The sequence below is a fragment of the Arachis stenosperma genome, chromosome 9 (genome assembly GCF_014773155.1).
Source record: "Arachis stenosperma cultivar V10309 chromosome 9, arast.V10309.gnm1.PFL2, whole genome shotgun sequence".
NCBI lineage: Eukaryota > Viridiplantae > Streptophyta > Magnoliopsida > Fabales > Fabaceae > Arachis > Arachis stenosperma.
The window spans coordinates 38073309-38088189 of NC_080385.1; the positions used below are offsets into that span (position 1 = coordinate 38073309).

The 14881-nt window shown below is 42.4% G+C and overlaps 1 non-coding gene across 1 annotated transcript; it reads left to right on the plus strand.

Annotated features, from left to right (window-relative positions):
* Nucleotides 1–1015: 1015 nt before the first annotated feature.
* Nucleotides 1016–1123, plus strand: LOC130952424 (small nucleolar RNA R71). Its single transcript, XR_009074604.1, has one exon. It is a non-coding gene; the product is annotated as a small nucleolar RNA R71 (small nucleolar RNA).
* Nucleotides 1124–14881: the final 13758 nt, after the last annotated feature.

The following is a 14881-nucleotide window of genomic DNA, read 5'->3' on the forward strand; positions in this document are numbered from 1 at the left end:
TGTCATTTAGCTTCATGATTGCTCCAAGGTATTTAGCAACTTGCTCTTCAGTGACATACTCATCCTCTTCAGAGGAAGAATATTCATCAGAGCTCATGAATGGCAGAAGTAAGTCTAATGGAATCTCTATGGTCTCATTTTGAGCCTCAGATTCCCATGGTTCCTCATTGGGGAACTCAGAGGAGGTTGATGCACGCCCATTGAGGCTTTCCTCAGTGGCGTCCACCTCCTCTATTTCCTCTCCATATTCGGCCATGGTTATGGCTTTGCACTCTCCTTTTGGATTTTCTTCTGTATTGCTTGGGAGAGTACTTGGAGGGAGTTCAGTAACTTTCTTGCTCAGCTGTCCCACTTGTGCCTCCAAATTCCTAATAGAGGATCTTGTTTCTGTCATGAAACTTTGAGTGGTTTTGATTAGATCAGAGACCATGGTTGCTAAGTCAGAGGGGTTCTGCTTAGAATTCTCTGTCTGTTGCTGAGAAGATGATGGAAAAGGTTTGCCATTGCTAAACCTGTTTCTTCCACCATTGTTGTTGTTGAAACTTTGTTGAGGTTTCTCTTGATTCTTCCATGAGAAATTTGGGTGATTTCTCCATGAAGAATTATAGGTGTTTCCATAGGGTTCTTCTAGGTAATTCACCTCTTCCATTGAAGGGTTCTCAGGATCATAGGCTTCTTCCTCAGATGAAGCATCCTTAGTACTGCTTGGTGCATTTTGCATTCCAGACAGACTTTGAGAAATCAAATTGACTTGTTGAGTCAATATCTTGTTTTGAGCCAATATGGCATTCAGAGTATCAATCTCAAGAACTCCTTTCTTCTGACTTGTCCCATTGTTCACAGGATTCCTTTCAGAAGTGTACATGAATTGGTTATTTGCAACCATTTCAATGAGCTCTTGAGCTTCTGTAGGCGTCTTCTTCAGATGAAGAGATCCTCCAGCAGAGCTATCCAAGGACATCTTGGATAGTTCAGAGAGACCATCATAGAAAATACCTATGATGCTCCATTCAGAAAGCATGTCTGAGGGACATTTTCTGATTAATTGTTTGTATCTTTCCCAAGCTTCATAGAGGGATTCTCCATCCTTCTGTCTGAAGGTTTGGACTTCCACTCTAAGCTTACTCTATTTTTGAGGTGGAAAGAACTTTGCCAAGAAGGCATTGACTAGCTTTTCCCAAGAGTCCAGGCTATCTTTAGGTTGTGAGTCCAACCATATTCTAGCTCTGTCTCTTATAGCAAAAGGGAATAGCATAAGTCTGTAGACCTCAGGGTCAACCCCATTAGTCTTGACTGTGTCACAGATTTGCAAGAACTCAGCTAAAAACTGATGAGGATCTTCCATTGGAAGTCCATGGAACTTGCAATTCTGTTGCATTAGAGAAACTAACTGAGGCTTAAGCTCAAAGTTGTTTGCTCCAATGGCAGGGATAGAGATGCTTCTCCCATAGAAGTCGGGAGTAGGTGCAGTAAAGTCACCCAGCACCTTCCTTGCATTGTTGGCATTGTTGTTGTTTTCGGCTGCCATGGGTTCTTCTTCTTTGAAGAATTCGGTCAGGTCCTCAGCAGAGAGTTGTGCCTTAGCTTCTCTTAGCTTTCGCTTCAAGGTCCTTTCAGGTTCAGGGTCAGCTTCAACAAGAATGCCTTTGTCTCTGCTCCTGCTCATATGAAAGAGAAGAGAACAAGAAAATATGGAATCCTCTATGTCACAGTATAGAGATTCCTTGAGGTGTCAGAGGAAAAGAAAAAATAGAAGAAAGAAGAAGGAGAATTCGAACTTGATTAGATAGAATTCGAATTGTGCATTAAGAAGGAGTGGTGCTCCATAAATAGAAGGATGTGGGAGGAAGAGAAGAGAATTTTCGAAAATTAATTAAAAAGATGTCAAAAACATTTTGAAAAATTGATTGATAATTTTCGAAAATTCAAGTGGAAAAGAAATCAAGTGATTTTTGAAAAAGATTTTGAAATTAGAAGTTAAAAAGATTTGATTGAAAACTTATTTTGAAAAAGATGTGATTAAAAGACATGATTGAAAAGATTTGAGTTGAAAACAATTTTAAAAAGATATGATTTTGAAAATTAATGACTTGCCTAACAAGAAAAGATATGATTCAAACATTAAACCTTTCTCAACAGAAAAGGCAACAAATTTGAAATGTTCAATCAAATCATTAATTGTTAGTAAGTATCCTTGAAAAAGGAAAGAAATTGATTTTGAAAACATTTGATTGAAAAGATATGATTTGGAAAAGATTTGATTTCGAAAAACTTAGAAAATTTGAAAAAAATTGATTTTGAAAACAAAATCTTCCCCCTAGCACCATCCTGGCGTTAAACGCCCAGAATGGTATCCATTCTGGCGTTTAACGCCCAAAACTACACCCTTTTGGGCGTTAAACGCCCAGCTAGGCACCCTGGCTGGCGTTTAAACGCCAATCTGTCCTTCTTCACTGGGCGTTTTGAACGCCCAGCTTTTTCTGTATAATTCCTCTGCAGTATGTTCTGAATCTTCAATTCTTTGTATTATTGACTTGAAAAGACACAAATAAAAAATATTTTTGGATTTTTAATAATCAAAATGCAACAAGAATCAAATAACAATGCATGCAAGACACCAAACTTAGCAGTTTGTATACTACTGACACTATATGAGACACATAAACACTCAAGTCAAAAGAATTCAAAGATTAGAGTAAGAAATCATCAAGAATTACTTGAAGATCCTTAAGACACATGAATGAATGCATGCAATTGACACCAAACTTAAGATGAGACACTAGACTCAAGCAAGAAACATCAAATATTTTTGGTTTTTATGATTTTGTGAAAATTTTTTTTTTTTGTGATTTTCGAAAATTAAGTGGAAAAAGATATCAAAATTCTTAATGAGAATTCTAGGAATCAGTGCAATGCTAGTCTAAGACTCCGGTCCAGGAATTAGACATGGCTTCACAGCCAGCCAAGCTTTCAAAGAAAGCTTCGGTCCAAAACACTAGACATGGCCAAAAGCCAGCCAAGCCTTAGCAGATCACTGCTCCAAAAGCAAGATTGATAAAAATCAACAAGCTTCTGTGATGATAAGTTGAAACCTCGGTCCAATGAGATTAGACATGGCTTCTCAGCCAGCCAGATTTCAACAAATCACCATGAAACTCTAGAATTCAACTTCAAGAATTTCGAAAAAAATAAAATAAAATAAATACCTAATCTAAGCAACAAGATGAACCGTCAGTTGTCCATACACGAACAATCCCCAGCAACGGCGCCAAAAACTTGGTGCACGAAATTGTGATCAATACTTTTTAATACACAGAACAATCCCCGGCAACGGCGCCAAAAACTTGGTGCTCAATACCATGGCATAAACACAACTTCGCACAACTAACCAGCAAGTGCACTGGGTCATTCAAGTAATACCTTACGTGAGTAAGGGTCGATCCCACGGAGATTGTTGCTATGAAGCAAGCTATGGTCATCTTGTAAATCTCAGTCAGGCAAACTCAATTGGGTATAGATGATGAATAAAGCATAAAGATAAAGATAGAGATACTTATGTATATCATTGGTGAGAGCTTCAGATAAGCGTATGAAGATGCTTTCCCTTCCGTTTCTCTGCTTTCCTACAGTCTTCATCCAATCCTTCTTACTCCTTTCCATGGCAAGCTCGTGTAAGGGTTTCACCGTTGTCAGTGGTTACCTCCCATCCTCTCAGTGAAAGCGATTGCATATGCTCTGTCACAGCATAGCGGAATTCAGCTGTCGGTTCTCGGTCAGGCCGGAATAAAATCCATTGATCCTTTTGCGTCTGTCACTAACGCCCCGCCTGCTAGGAGTTTGAAGCACGTCACAGTCATTCAATCATTGAATCCTACTCAGAATACCACAGACAAGGTTAGACCTTCCGGATTCTCTTGAATGCCGCCATCAGTTCTCGCCTATACCACGAAGATTCCAGTTAAAGAATCCAAGAGATATTCACTGAGCCTCAGATGCTTGTAGAACAAGAATGGTTGTCAGTCACCTTGTTCATAGGTGAGAAAGGTGATGAGTGTCACTGATCATCACATTCATCAAGTTGAAGAACAAGTGATATCTTGGACAAAGAACAAGCGGAATTGAATAGAAGAACAATAGTAATTGCATTAATACTCGAGGTACAGCAGAGCTCCACACCTTAATCTATGGTGTGTAGAAACTCCACCGTTGAAAATACATAAGAACAAGGTCTAGGCATGGCCGTATGGCCAGCCTCCCAAAATGATCAAAAGATCTAAAGTAATCCCCAGATCTGAAGATCTAAAATAATCCCGAGATCTCAAGATCTAAAATAATCCCGAGATCTCAAGATGTCAAATACAATAGTAAAAGGTCCAACTTATAGAAAACTAGTAGCCTAAGGTGTACAGAGATGAGTAAATGACATAAAAATCCACTTCCGGGCCCACTTGGTGTGTGCTTGGGATGAGCAATGAAGCATTTTCGTGTAGAGACTCCTCTTGGAGTTAAACGCCAGCTTTTATGCCAGTTTGGGCGTTTAACTCCCATTTAGGTGCCAGTTCCGGCGTTTAACGCTGGAATTTCTGTAGGTGACTTTGAACGCCGGTTTGGGCCATCAAATCTTGAGCAAAGTATAAATTATCATATATTGCTGGAAAGCCCAGGATGTCTACTTTCCAACGCCATTGAGAGCGCGCCAATTGAGCTTCTGTAGCTCCAAAAAATCCACTTCGAGTGCAGGGAGGTCAGAATCCAACAGCATCTGCAGTCCTTTTGAGTCTCTGGATCAGATTTTTGCTCAGGTCCCTCAATTTCAGCCAGAAAATACCTGAAATCACAGAAAAACACACAAACTCATAGTAAAGTCCAGAAAAGTGAATTTTAACTAAAAACTAATAAAAATATACTAAGAACTCAACTAAAACTACTAAAAACATACTAAAAACAATGCCAAAAAGCGTATAAATTATCCGCTCATCAGACGACCATGACAACGACCATACCTCGGATCTAGAGGAAAGAACACTGCATAAAAATGCGGACACCACACCAAAAGATACTCTCCAAATCAACAACAAGAAGAAACTCCCCAAACGAGGGAGCTATGGATGCATTTCAAGACCGGTTAAAACAACTTGAGGAAGAAGCCCTACGTCAATGAGAGGCCGAGAAGGACCTACAAAGGGAAATAAGGCGACACAGGGAATTGGAGAACAAACTCCTAAAACTTGAAGCCGATGTTAAGACGAAAGCCAGCCGATCCACTCCTGAAGATAGCAACTGCAAGGAGCAAGACCCATTCACCAAGGAGATCATGAAGACAAAAATCCCAAAGGACTTCAAACTCCCAGACATGACCTTATACGATGGCACTACAGATCCCAGCCATCATCTTAGCAACTTCAAAAGAAGAATGTATCTCAACGACGCCTTAGATGCAGTTCGTTGCAAAGCCTTTCCAACTATTTTAACAAAAACAGCAATTAGATGGTTCGACAACCTCCCTCCCAGATCCATCTCAAGTTTCGACAACATGGCTATGAAATTCCTGGCCAGATTCTCCATCCAAAAGGACAAAGCTAAACATGCTCCGAGCTTACTAGAAATCAGGCAAGGAGAACGGGAAACCTTGCGCAACTACATAGAGAGATTCAATAAGACATGTATGGATATACAGAACCTGCCAACGGAAGCCGCTATTATGGGCCTCATTAATGGCCTGTGAGAAGGGCCCTTTAGTCAATCTATATAAAAAAGTACCCCACATCTCTAAACGAGGTACAAGAATGAGCGAAAAAGTACATCAACATGGAGGAAAACTCCCGATTAGGAGAGACCTCAAAGGCCGGGTTCACCCCCCGGGATAAAGACAAAGATTCCAAAAAGAAGGAAGATCGACATGGAGAGAAAATCAAAAAAATACCACAATTACACCCCTCTTAGGGTGTCTCTTGTGAATGTATACAGAGAGGTTTGCAACACAGAAAAAATACCACCAGCTCGACCACTCAAAGGCAAAAAAGGAGGAGGAAACTGAGCTGAATATTGTGAATACCATCGAATCCGCGGGCACTCCACCAATGAGTGTTTCGACTTAAAAAATGTCATAGAAAAGCTCGTACGAGAAGGAAAGCTAGATCGATATCTGGCCACCCATGACGATGAACAAAGAAAAAGAAGAAGAGCAGAAGATGTCGGACCAACCACGCGATCATCTCGAACGCCAGAAAGACATGTCCACATGATACACAGCGGATTTGCCGGGGGAGGAATCTCCAAATCATCTCGCAAAAGACATCTCAAAGACGTATATCACGTCGCAGGAAAAAAGGAAGCACCTGACATCCCGGCAATCACTTTTACCAAGGAAGACGCATCCGGCGTCGCATCAGGACATGACCATCCCATGGTCATCACTATTATACTGGCAAACGCAAATCTTCACTGCACGTTGATAGACCAAGGGAGCTCCGTCGATATCTTATTCAAAACTACTTTCGACAAACTGGCTTGGAAGAAAAAGAACTCAGAGCATATCCAGACAGCCTGTTCGGGCTAGGACATACCCCAGTTCAACTCCCGATTCAATACTTCCGAGATTTAGGGGTTGTTCTTCGCTGAGAGCTTCTTCACTCAATTACCAAGATTCAATCGACTTTCTTTTTCCGCTCGCTGCCCGATGCGTTCTTTATTAAAGCCCTGCTATACGTGCAAGGATAGGTGGAAGGCACACGCTTCTCTTTACGACGTAAAGGAAAATTTGCATTTTAGAATTCTATAAAAGTTCCTATGCTATGGCGTAAAGGAAAAGACTTACATTCCGCTCCACACAACTTTCGGAAAAGGATGTCAGTCAAGAACACTCAAAATAGATTACATCGTAGTCGACGTAAGTTCAGCCTATAATGCCCTAATAGGCCGGACAACGTTAAATCAGCTCGGCACAATAGTCTCAACTCCACATCTATGCATGAAGTTCCCAACTACAGGAGGAATAGCCACGATAAAGGCAGATCAGAAGATGGCATACCGCTGTTATAACGAAAGTCTAAACCTCAGAGGCAGAGGAGAAGAATTTCACACAATTGAGCTCGGTGGAGTTCAGAGGCGGGAAGAGCTCCGCCCGCAACCTGAAGGAGAAATAGAGAAAATCCAGATCGGAGATACCCCAGACCAAACAACCAATATCGGCACACTCCTAAAAGGAGACATAAAAGAATCACTCATACAGTTTCTACGAGACAATGCCAACCTCTTTACGTGGAAAGCCGTAGACATGCCAGGCATAGATCCCAAATTAATGTGCCACAAGCTAGCAGTCTATCCAGGATCTCGGCTGGTACAACAAAGGTGTAGAAAGCTAGGACCAGAACGCTCTCAAGCTGTGGAAGAACAGGTACAAGCTCTACAAGAGGCGGGTTTCATAAGAGAAGTCAAATACCCGCTATGGCTTGCTAATGTCGTATTGGTAAAAAAGTCAAACGGGAAGTGGAGAATGTGCACCGACTATACCGATCTCAACAAAGCATGCCCGAAAGATCCCTACCCACTCCCGAACATCGATGCTCTGGTAGATGCCTCCTCCGAATATAAATACCTCTCCTTCATGGATGCATACTCGGGATATAACCAAATCCCAATGTACCCACCCGACCAAGAAAAAACCTCATTCTTAACCCCAAAGGCAAATTACTGCTACATTGTTATGCCCTCCGGTCTTAAAAACGCGGGAGCCACTTACCAAAGATTAAAGAACAAGGTTTTTTTGGATCACATCGGAAAGGTCATGGAGGTCTACGTGGATGACATGCTAGTAAAAACGCAAAACGAAGAGATGTTATTATCCGATCTGGCACAAGTATTCAGCACTATAAGACGACACGGCATGCGACTCAATCCCGCAAAATGCACCTTCGCAGTAGAAGCTGGTAAATTCTTGGGTTTTATGATTACACAGAGAGGAATCGAGGCAAACCTGGATAAGTGCAGGGCTATACTCGACATGAAAAGCCCGACTTGTGTCAAAGAGGTACAACAACTCAACGGGAGGTTGGCAGCCTTATCCAGATTCATGGCTGGATCAGCAATAAGATCTCTCCCCTTCTACGCCACTCTAAGGAAGGGAAAGGAGTTTGAATGGATAGTAGAATGCGAGCAAGCCTTCCAAGACTTCAAAAGGTTCCTGGGACGGCCACCTATACTAAGTCGGCCACGGGAAGGAGAACCACTCATATTGTACCTCGCGGTGGGAAATCGGACAATAGCCTCAGCACTGGTCTAAAAAGACAACAGCGGGCAACAACCCATATACTTTAACAGCAAAGCATTACAAGGATCCGAGCTGAACTACCAAAAAATAGAAAAGTTCGCTTACGCTCTCATACTAACATCACGACGACTTCGCCCATACTTCCAGTCTCACACCATTAAAGTTCAGACCAACCAGCCCATAAAAAGGATCCTATAGAAAACAGACTTGGCAGGCAGAATCTTGTAATGGGCAGTCGAGTTGTCCGAATTCGACCTTCGATACGAAGCTCAGACGGCCATCAAATCTCAATATCTGGCCGACTTCGTTGCGAAATTCACGGACACACTAGAAATCCCCACAGAATGGACTCTATATGTGGATGGTTCCTCAAATAAAATGGGAAGTGGCGCAGGTGTAATAATTGAAAGTGACCAGGGAACCCAAATCGAACTCTCCCTCAAATTCGGGTTCCTTGCCTCAAACAATCAAGCGGAATATGAGGCACTACTAGCTGGTTTGAAGCTGGCTAGGGAGGTTGGAGCTAAAAAAACTTATCATCTTCAGCGACTCACAGGTAGTTACTTCACAAATAACAGGAAGCTACCAAGCCAAAGATCCCATTATGAAAAAGTACTTGGACAAAACCAGGGAATAGCTTGGACAACTCGGAGAGTATGAGATTTGTCACATACCCCGAGAACAGAATGCCCGGGCCGACGCACTCTCAAAACTAGCCAGCACCAAACCAGGAGGCAACAATAGAAGCCTCATCCAAGAAATTCTACAGAATCCATCAATCTTAGAAGAAGAAAAAGTTCTAGCCATAACAGGTCGCGATTAGGGATGGATGACTCCCATAATTAACTACCTCAGAATGGAAGCCCTCCCCACAGATGAGAAAGAGGCAAAAAGGTTAAAGCGGGAAGCACAATACTACACCATCATAGATAATACTCTATATAAAAGAGGGATTTCAATACCACTGCTAAAATGCGTGCCGACTTTCAACACAAAAGATGTTCTAGAAGAAGTACACAGTGGCATTTGTGGCAATCATCTCGGAGCGTAGGCACTCGCCAAAAAATTACTTCGGGCAGGATTTTATTGGCCAACCCTACAAAAGAAGCCACAGAATTTGTAAGGACATATTCACCATGTCAGAAACATGCCAACTTTCACACCGCACCGCTAGAGGAACTTATCAGCGTAACCTCACCTTGGCCATTCGCAAAATAGGGACTCGATCTCCTCGGACCTTTTCCTCAAAGATCGGGACAAGTCAAATTCCTCATAGTAGGAATAGACTACTTCACAAAATGGATCGAGGCAGAACCCCTAGCCAACGCCACAGCTCACAGAAGTCGGAAATTTCTATATAGAAACATCGTCACAAGGTTCGGAGTTCCATATTCCATCACTACAGACAATGGTACCCAGTTCAAGACGCATGCTTCAGAAAACTAGCGGCCGACTTGAATATAAAACAACAATTCACCTCTGTTGAGCACCCCCAAGCCAACGGGCAAGCTGAAGCTGCTAACAAAGTTATATTAGCAGGATTAAAATGGAGATTACAAGATGCAAAGGGAGCCTGGGCTGAGGAGCTCCCACAAGTCCTATGGACATATCGAACGACTCCACATTCCACGACAAAGGAGCCACCCTTCCTATTAGCTTACGGAATGGAGGCAATGATCCCAGTAGAGGTCAAAGAAGGATCACCCAGAGTAATCCATTTTAGCGAAAAAGCCAATTCCTAACTTCAAAAGGAAGATCTCGACTTACTTCCAAAAATCTGAGAAAGAGCTCGGATAAGGGAAGAGGCGTTGAAATGACGAATGGCTTTCAGATACAACCGAAAAGTAATACAGCGGGCCTTTACTGAAGACGACCTCATCTGTTCCGAGGGTTACCTGAAACTGTAGGTCGATCTCGGACGAGATCTTCTGTGCTGGTCGGAGCCGACGTGTTCGGCAGGTGTATAGCAGCCGGAGCTGGTGTGTCTGACTTGCTGGACTCGGTGATGGTATTGATCCTTCGTCCCTGGAGGGTGGGGGGTACCTGCAAGGGACTCCGATGCTTAAGTTAGCAAGGGTATTAAGCAGGTATTGAGTAGAATCAGAGTATGAGTTATATCTGAGTGCTCAAGTGTATTTATAATGGTGAGATGTGACCTTCTGTGGATAAGATAAGTTAGTTATCTTATCTTATCTTTATCTTATCTTGAGGTGAGGTCATCTTAACTTCAAGGGAACCGCCCTTCTCCCTGTGGGCTGCCCTTGGATTTGGGTCGTGTTCCTCTATTTGGGCCCTTTGTTTGGGCTTTCCTGTGACTTGGCCGAGCTCTTTGAGAAGAGGTCGGGTTATCTAGACCTAAAGAGGTCGGTCGCTTTGTCTGTCGAACATCCCGGGTCGGACAGCTCGACCCAGGGTATGAACAGTGCCCCTGCTTGAGCTCGGACTTCCTTGAGGTCGAGTCTTTGACTTTTGTCCTTCTTTGGTAAAGCCGAACTCAAGCATTTTGTCGATTCCTTTGTAGCAGCTTTTGAATGTAGAACGTTTTCCTCTAAAAGCGCGCATTTTTATATCAGCGTTTTTTTTGGAAACGTGGGAGGGTTTTAATATCTTCTCCCTTTACTCTCTCATTTTCTGTTTCTTTCATAGTTTCTCCCACCTGTTCTGTCGCTGCTCTCTGTGGAAGAGGGTGATCTCCAGATTTTCTCCTTCGCAGCTCTTCGCTTTCGAGGGGTGGCTTTTCTTCCATCCTTCGGCTTTCTTTCGAGGTTTTCTTCTGCTTTCTCCAGGTTTGATTTTTCTTTCTTCTGTTTCCTTATATGTGGAAAGTTTGCATTTTGCTTAGAGGAAGTTTTTTGGGTCTTTCTGCTTTTACCATGCCTGATTGTTGCGTGCTCTGGAATTTCTTCGTTTTTTGGTGCGAATCTTTTTTTCTTGTTGCTTGAATCTTTTCCTTTTAGGATTTTTGCATGTTGTCGCCATTTGTGCTTGTGCCTTTGGTGATGGTTCTTTGCTTGATTCCGAAAAAAAGGTTTGCGTCTTTGCTTTTTTTTGTTTGGCATTTTTGGTGTTTTGATAATGCCTTTTGCTGATAAACTGTAGAAGCAATGCTTTTTGCTGATAAACTGTAGAAAGGTGGTGATTTTGTGTTTTTACTTCCTTTGAGACTTTATTTTCTTTTTGATGAGTGCCGGGACGTAAGCTGTAGAAATAGCTTGAAAACCTTGCTTTGTTATTGCCTCCAAGGGATGCCCCAGGACTTTTTGGCTTGAGTCTTGGGATTTTCCTTTTCTGTTTATCCGCCCGTCGAGATGTTTTGCCCCTCGTCCGAGATGTTTTTAAGTAATCAGTTCTTCTTTTCTTTTTGTAGGATTTAGTTAGCCTCATGTCTTCCCGAAATAACGTTGTAGAGATGCCTTCCCATGTTCTTGAGGGTATGGCCGATTGGGTGGACTCGATGGTTCTTATGTGTGTCTCTCTGGTTAATTCTGAGTTTTGCGTGCAGCTTAGGCAGTTTCACAGTGTCTGTAGTAATCCTGGCGATGAGAAGAACTATGAGCTTGTCCCTCCCTCTTCTGACGAGAGAGTTTGCTTCTCTACTCGGGTTGTTGACGATCGCCCTTTTTTCTATGTTTATGACTTTTTCTTTGGTCAGCTGGGTATCACCCTTCCTTTTACTAAATTTGAAACCGACCCGTTATGGTCCTGTAATGTCGCCCCCTCTCAACTTCACCCTAATTCCTGGGGTTTCATAAAAATCTTTCAATTGTTGTGCAATGGCTTTGGTATCCCTGCCTCGCAATCTCTCTTTTTCTATCTGTTTGTCTTGACTAAGCCTCGAGTGGTAAAAAAGAAGGCAGTTTGGGTCTCCTTTCGATTTACCCAGGGAAAGAAGGTTTTTTCCATGTTTGACGAGTCATTCCATGATTTTAAAAACTACTTTTTCAAGGTCCGAGCTGTTGAAGGAGCTCGGCCCTTCTTTCTGGATGAAAATGACGAGCCTGCTTTTCCCTTGGAATGGCAAAAAGATATGAGGGTGTCCCGATATACGTGGCAAATGTTGGATGAGACTGAGCGAGCCTTTGTGACTGTCTTGGAAGAACACTGGGGTCAACCTCCCCATCTCGACACAAAGAAATTTCTAACCAATCCCCCTCTTCTTCAAACTGAGCTGGGTATTTTGTGTTTCCTTTTTTATCTGTTCTATATTACTCGTAACTGTCTTTTCCGACTTGCAGCTTAATTTCTGTTTTATTTGCAGAAGCAATGAAGAATAATGAATCCATGAAAACTTTTAAAAGAGCGCAGCGGGCGACTGCTGCCAAAAACATCTCAGCCAAGGTGGCTGGGGAAGGATCCTCTCAAGTGCACGTGAAGCCGTCTATGCCGAGTTCCCTTGGGGTGAAGAAGGTGATCCCTACTCCCCGAGTTCGTCTGGTAGATCCTCACCCTACTTCTACTGCTCCTTCTGTTGCTCCTCCCAATAAAAAACAAAAAACAGCTGAGCCTTTCGACCTCAATGCTCCTGACTTTAATGCCATTGAATTTGTGGATCAGCAAATCGGTCCCTATGGTACCCTCTCCATGGACGATGTGTCCATCCTCCATCATTTGGAGTTTATGGCCCGAAATCACGTACAGATGGCGTATATGGCGGCTGCTATATACCGAACTGCTCAGAATCTTCCTCTCCATGCTACCAAAGCATTTATAGAGGAGGCAAAGCAGGAGTTTGAACGGATGAAGGGGATGAAGGAGGAACTTGAATTAAAGGTGACCAAGTTGGAGAAGGATCTAGAGAATGAGAAGGCGAGTTTCCTTTCACTGGCAGCTTCTTTGAGGTTGGCCGAGGACACAGCTCTGATGCATAAGGAGAGTTACGTTACGACTTATCGGGAGGTGATGCGTCTGAGGGGGGAGTTGGACAATGCCCGGGAAGATTATTCTGAGCTCCAAGGTCATCTTGTTGGTAGCGTGACTGCTGCTTATGAGAACTTGAAGGAGCAAGTTCGAGTCATTGCTCCCGAGGCCGATCTCGCCCTTTTCAGCCTGGACAACGTTGTCAGGGATGGCAAGATTGTCCCTGATGACGAGGGTGATGATGATGCTGATCCTCCCCCTGTGTCCTCTACCAAAGTGTCGACTTCTTCTGCTCCTCTGGTTGCACCTGATTCGAATTGCCAGGTTCTGAACCGGGAGGATGGAACTATAGATGCTGTGCCTATTCAGACTCGCCCTCCTTCTCCTTGTCCTGAGGCTGCCAAGAAGGCTCCTGATGCTTGCTGATCTCTTTCTGGATATTTATGTAGCTGGCCCGGCTTGTGGGCTTTTTAAAACTTTGTTTATTTTGCTGACGGTCTCTAGTTGCTTGTTTTAGCAACTTTTATTTTGAAAAACAAAAGTAGCTCGCTATCTTTAGTAGGTGTTGATGGCCGCCGAGGCTTTTTTAACTTTGTAGAATATATCAAGGTTTTTGACTTTGTTTTCTCTTCTCCTTTGAGTTTGTGTCTATGTGGGTCCGACTTGTTTCTCAGTTTTCTCGCCTTTGTACGCGTTTTTGACGCTCCGTAACCGATTCTTTTGCGTTGGTCCCTTCTAAGTTATTTCTGTAATCCCCTTTCTTGGACTTTGATTAGGTTTCTTTGAGGGATTACTTTTATAACTTTATTTTCGTAGGAAACCGATTTCATTAGGTCGATCTCTTTCTAAGTTATTTCTGTAATCCTCTTTCTTGGACCTTTGTCAGGTCTCTTTCAGGGATTACTTTTTATAACTTTGTTTTCGTAGGAAACCGACTTCATTAGGTTGATCTTTTCTTAAGTTATTTTTGTAATCCTCTTTCTTGGACCTTTGTCAGGTCTCTTTCAGGGATTACTTTATAACTTTGTTTTGTAGGAAACCGACTTCATTAGGTCGATCTCTTCTTAAGTTATTTTTGTAATCCTCTTTCTTGGACCTTTGTCAGGTCTCTTTCAGGGATTACTTTTATAACTTTGTTTTGTAGGAAACCGACTTCGTTAGGTCAATCTCTTCTTAAGTTATTTTTGTAATCCTCTTTCTTGGACCTTTGTCAGGTCTCTTTCAGGGATTACTTTTATAACTTTGTTTTGTAGAAAATCGACTTCGTTAGGTTGATCTCTTCTTAAGTTAAAGTAATCCTCTTTAATAGGGTTGGTCAGACCTCTTTCTAGGGTTTACTTATAACTTGGGTTGACTTGGTCTGACTTCTGAACGTCGCCCAGTCTTTAAGTTATTATTTTAGCTATCCGTAAGGCCTCGTCAGGCTCTTTTTTGGATTGCTTTCGATAACTTCTTACATTATTCTATGTTCATCTTTGCCAATTTGTAGAAAGTGGTTGGCATCTTTAGATCATCTTTTGGGTGAATCGCGTTTTCACCTTTATCGGACGGTTATCTTTATCGTGATCGTGCAGTGAAATTGTTTTTCACTTTCTGCTGATCTGCTGCTTTATAATCGGACGATGAATACTTCAGATTAATGCGTCTTGAAATCTTGTAGAATATCTAAATAAATTTCATTCAAAGAAAAGTGCAAAATATATACATGTGGGAATTTTTTCATCCTTTTAAGTCAGATAGTGTCTAGGTCTCAAC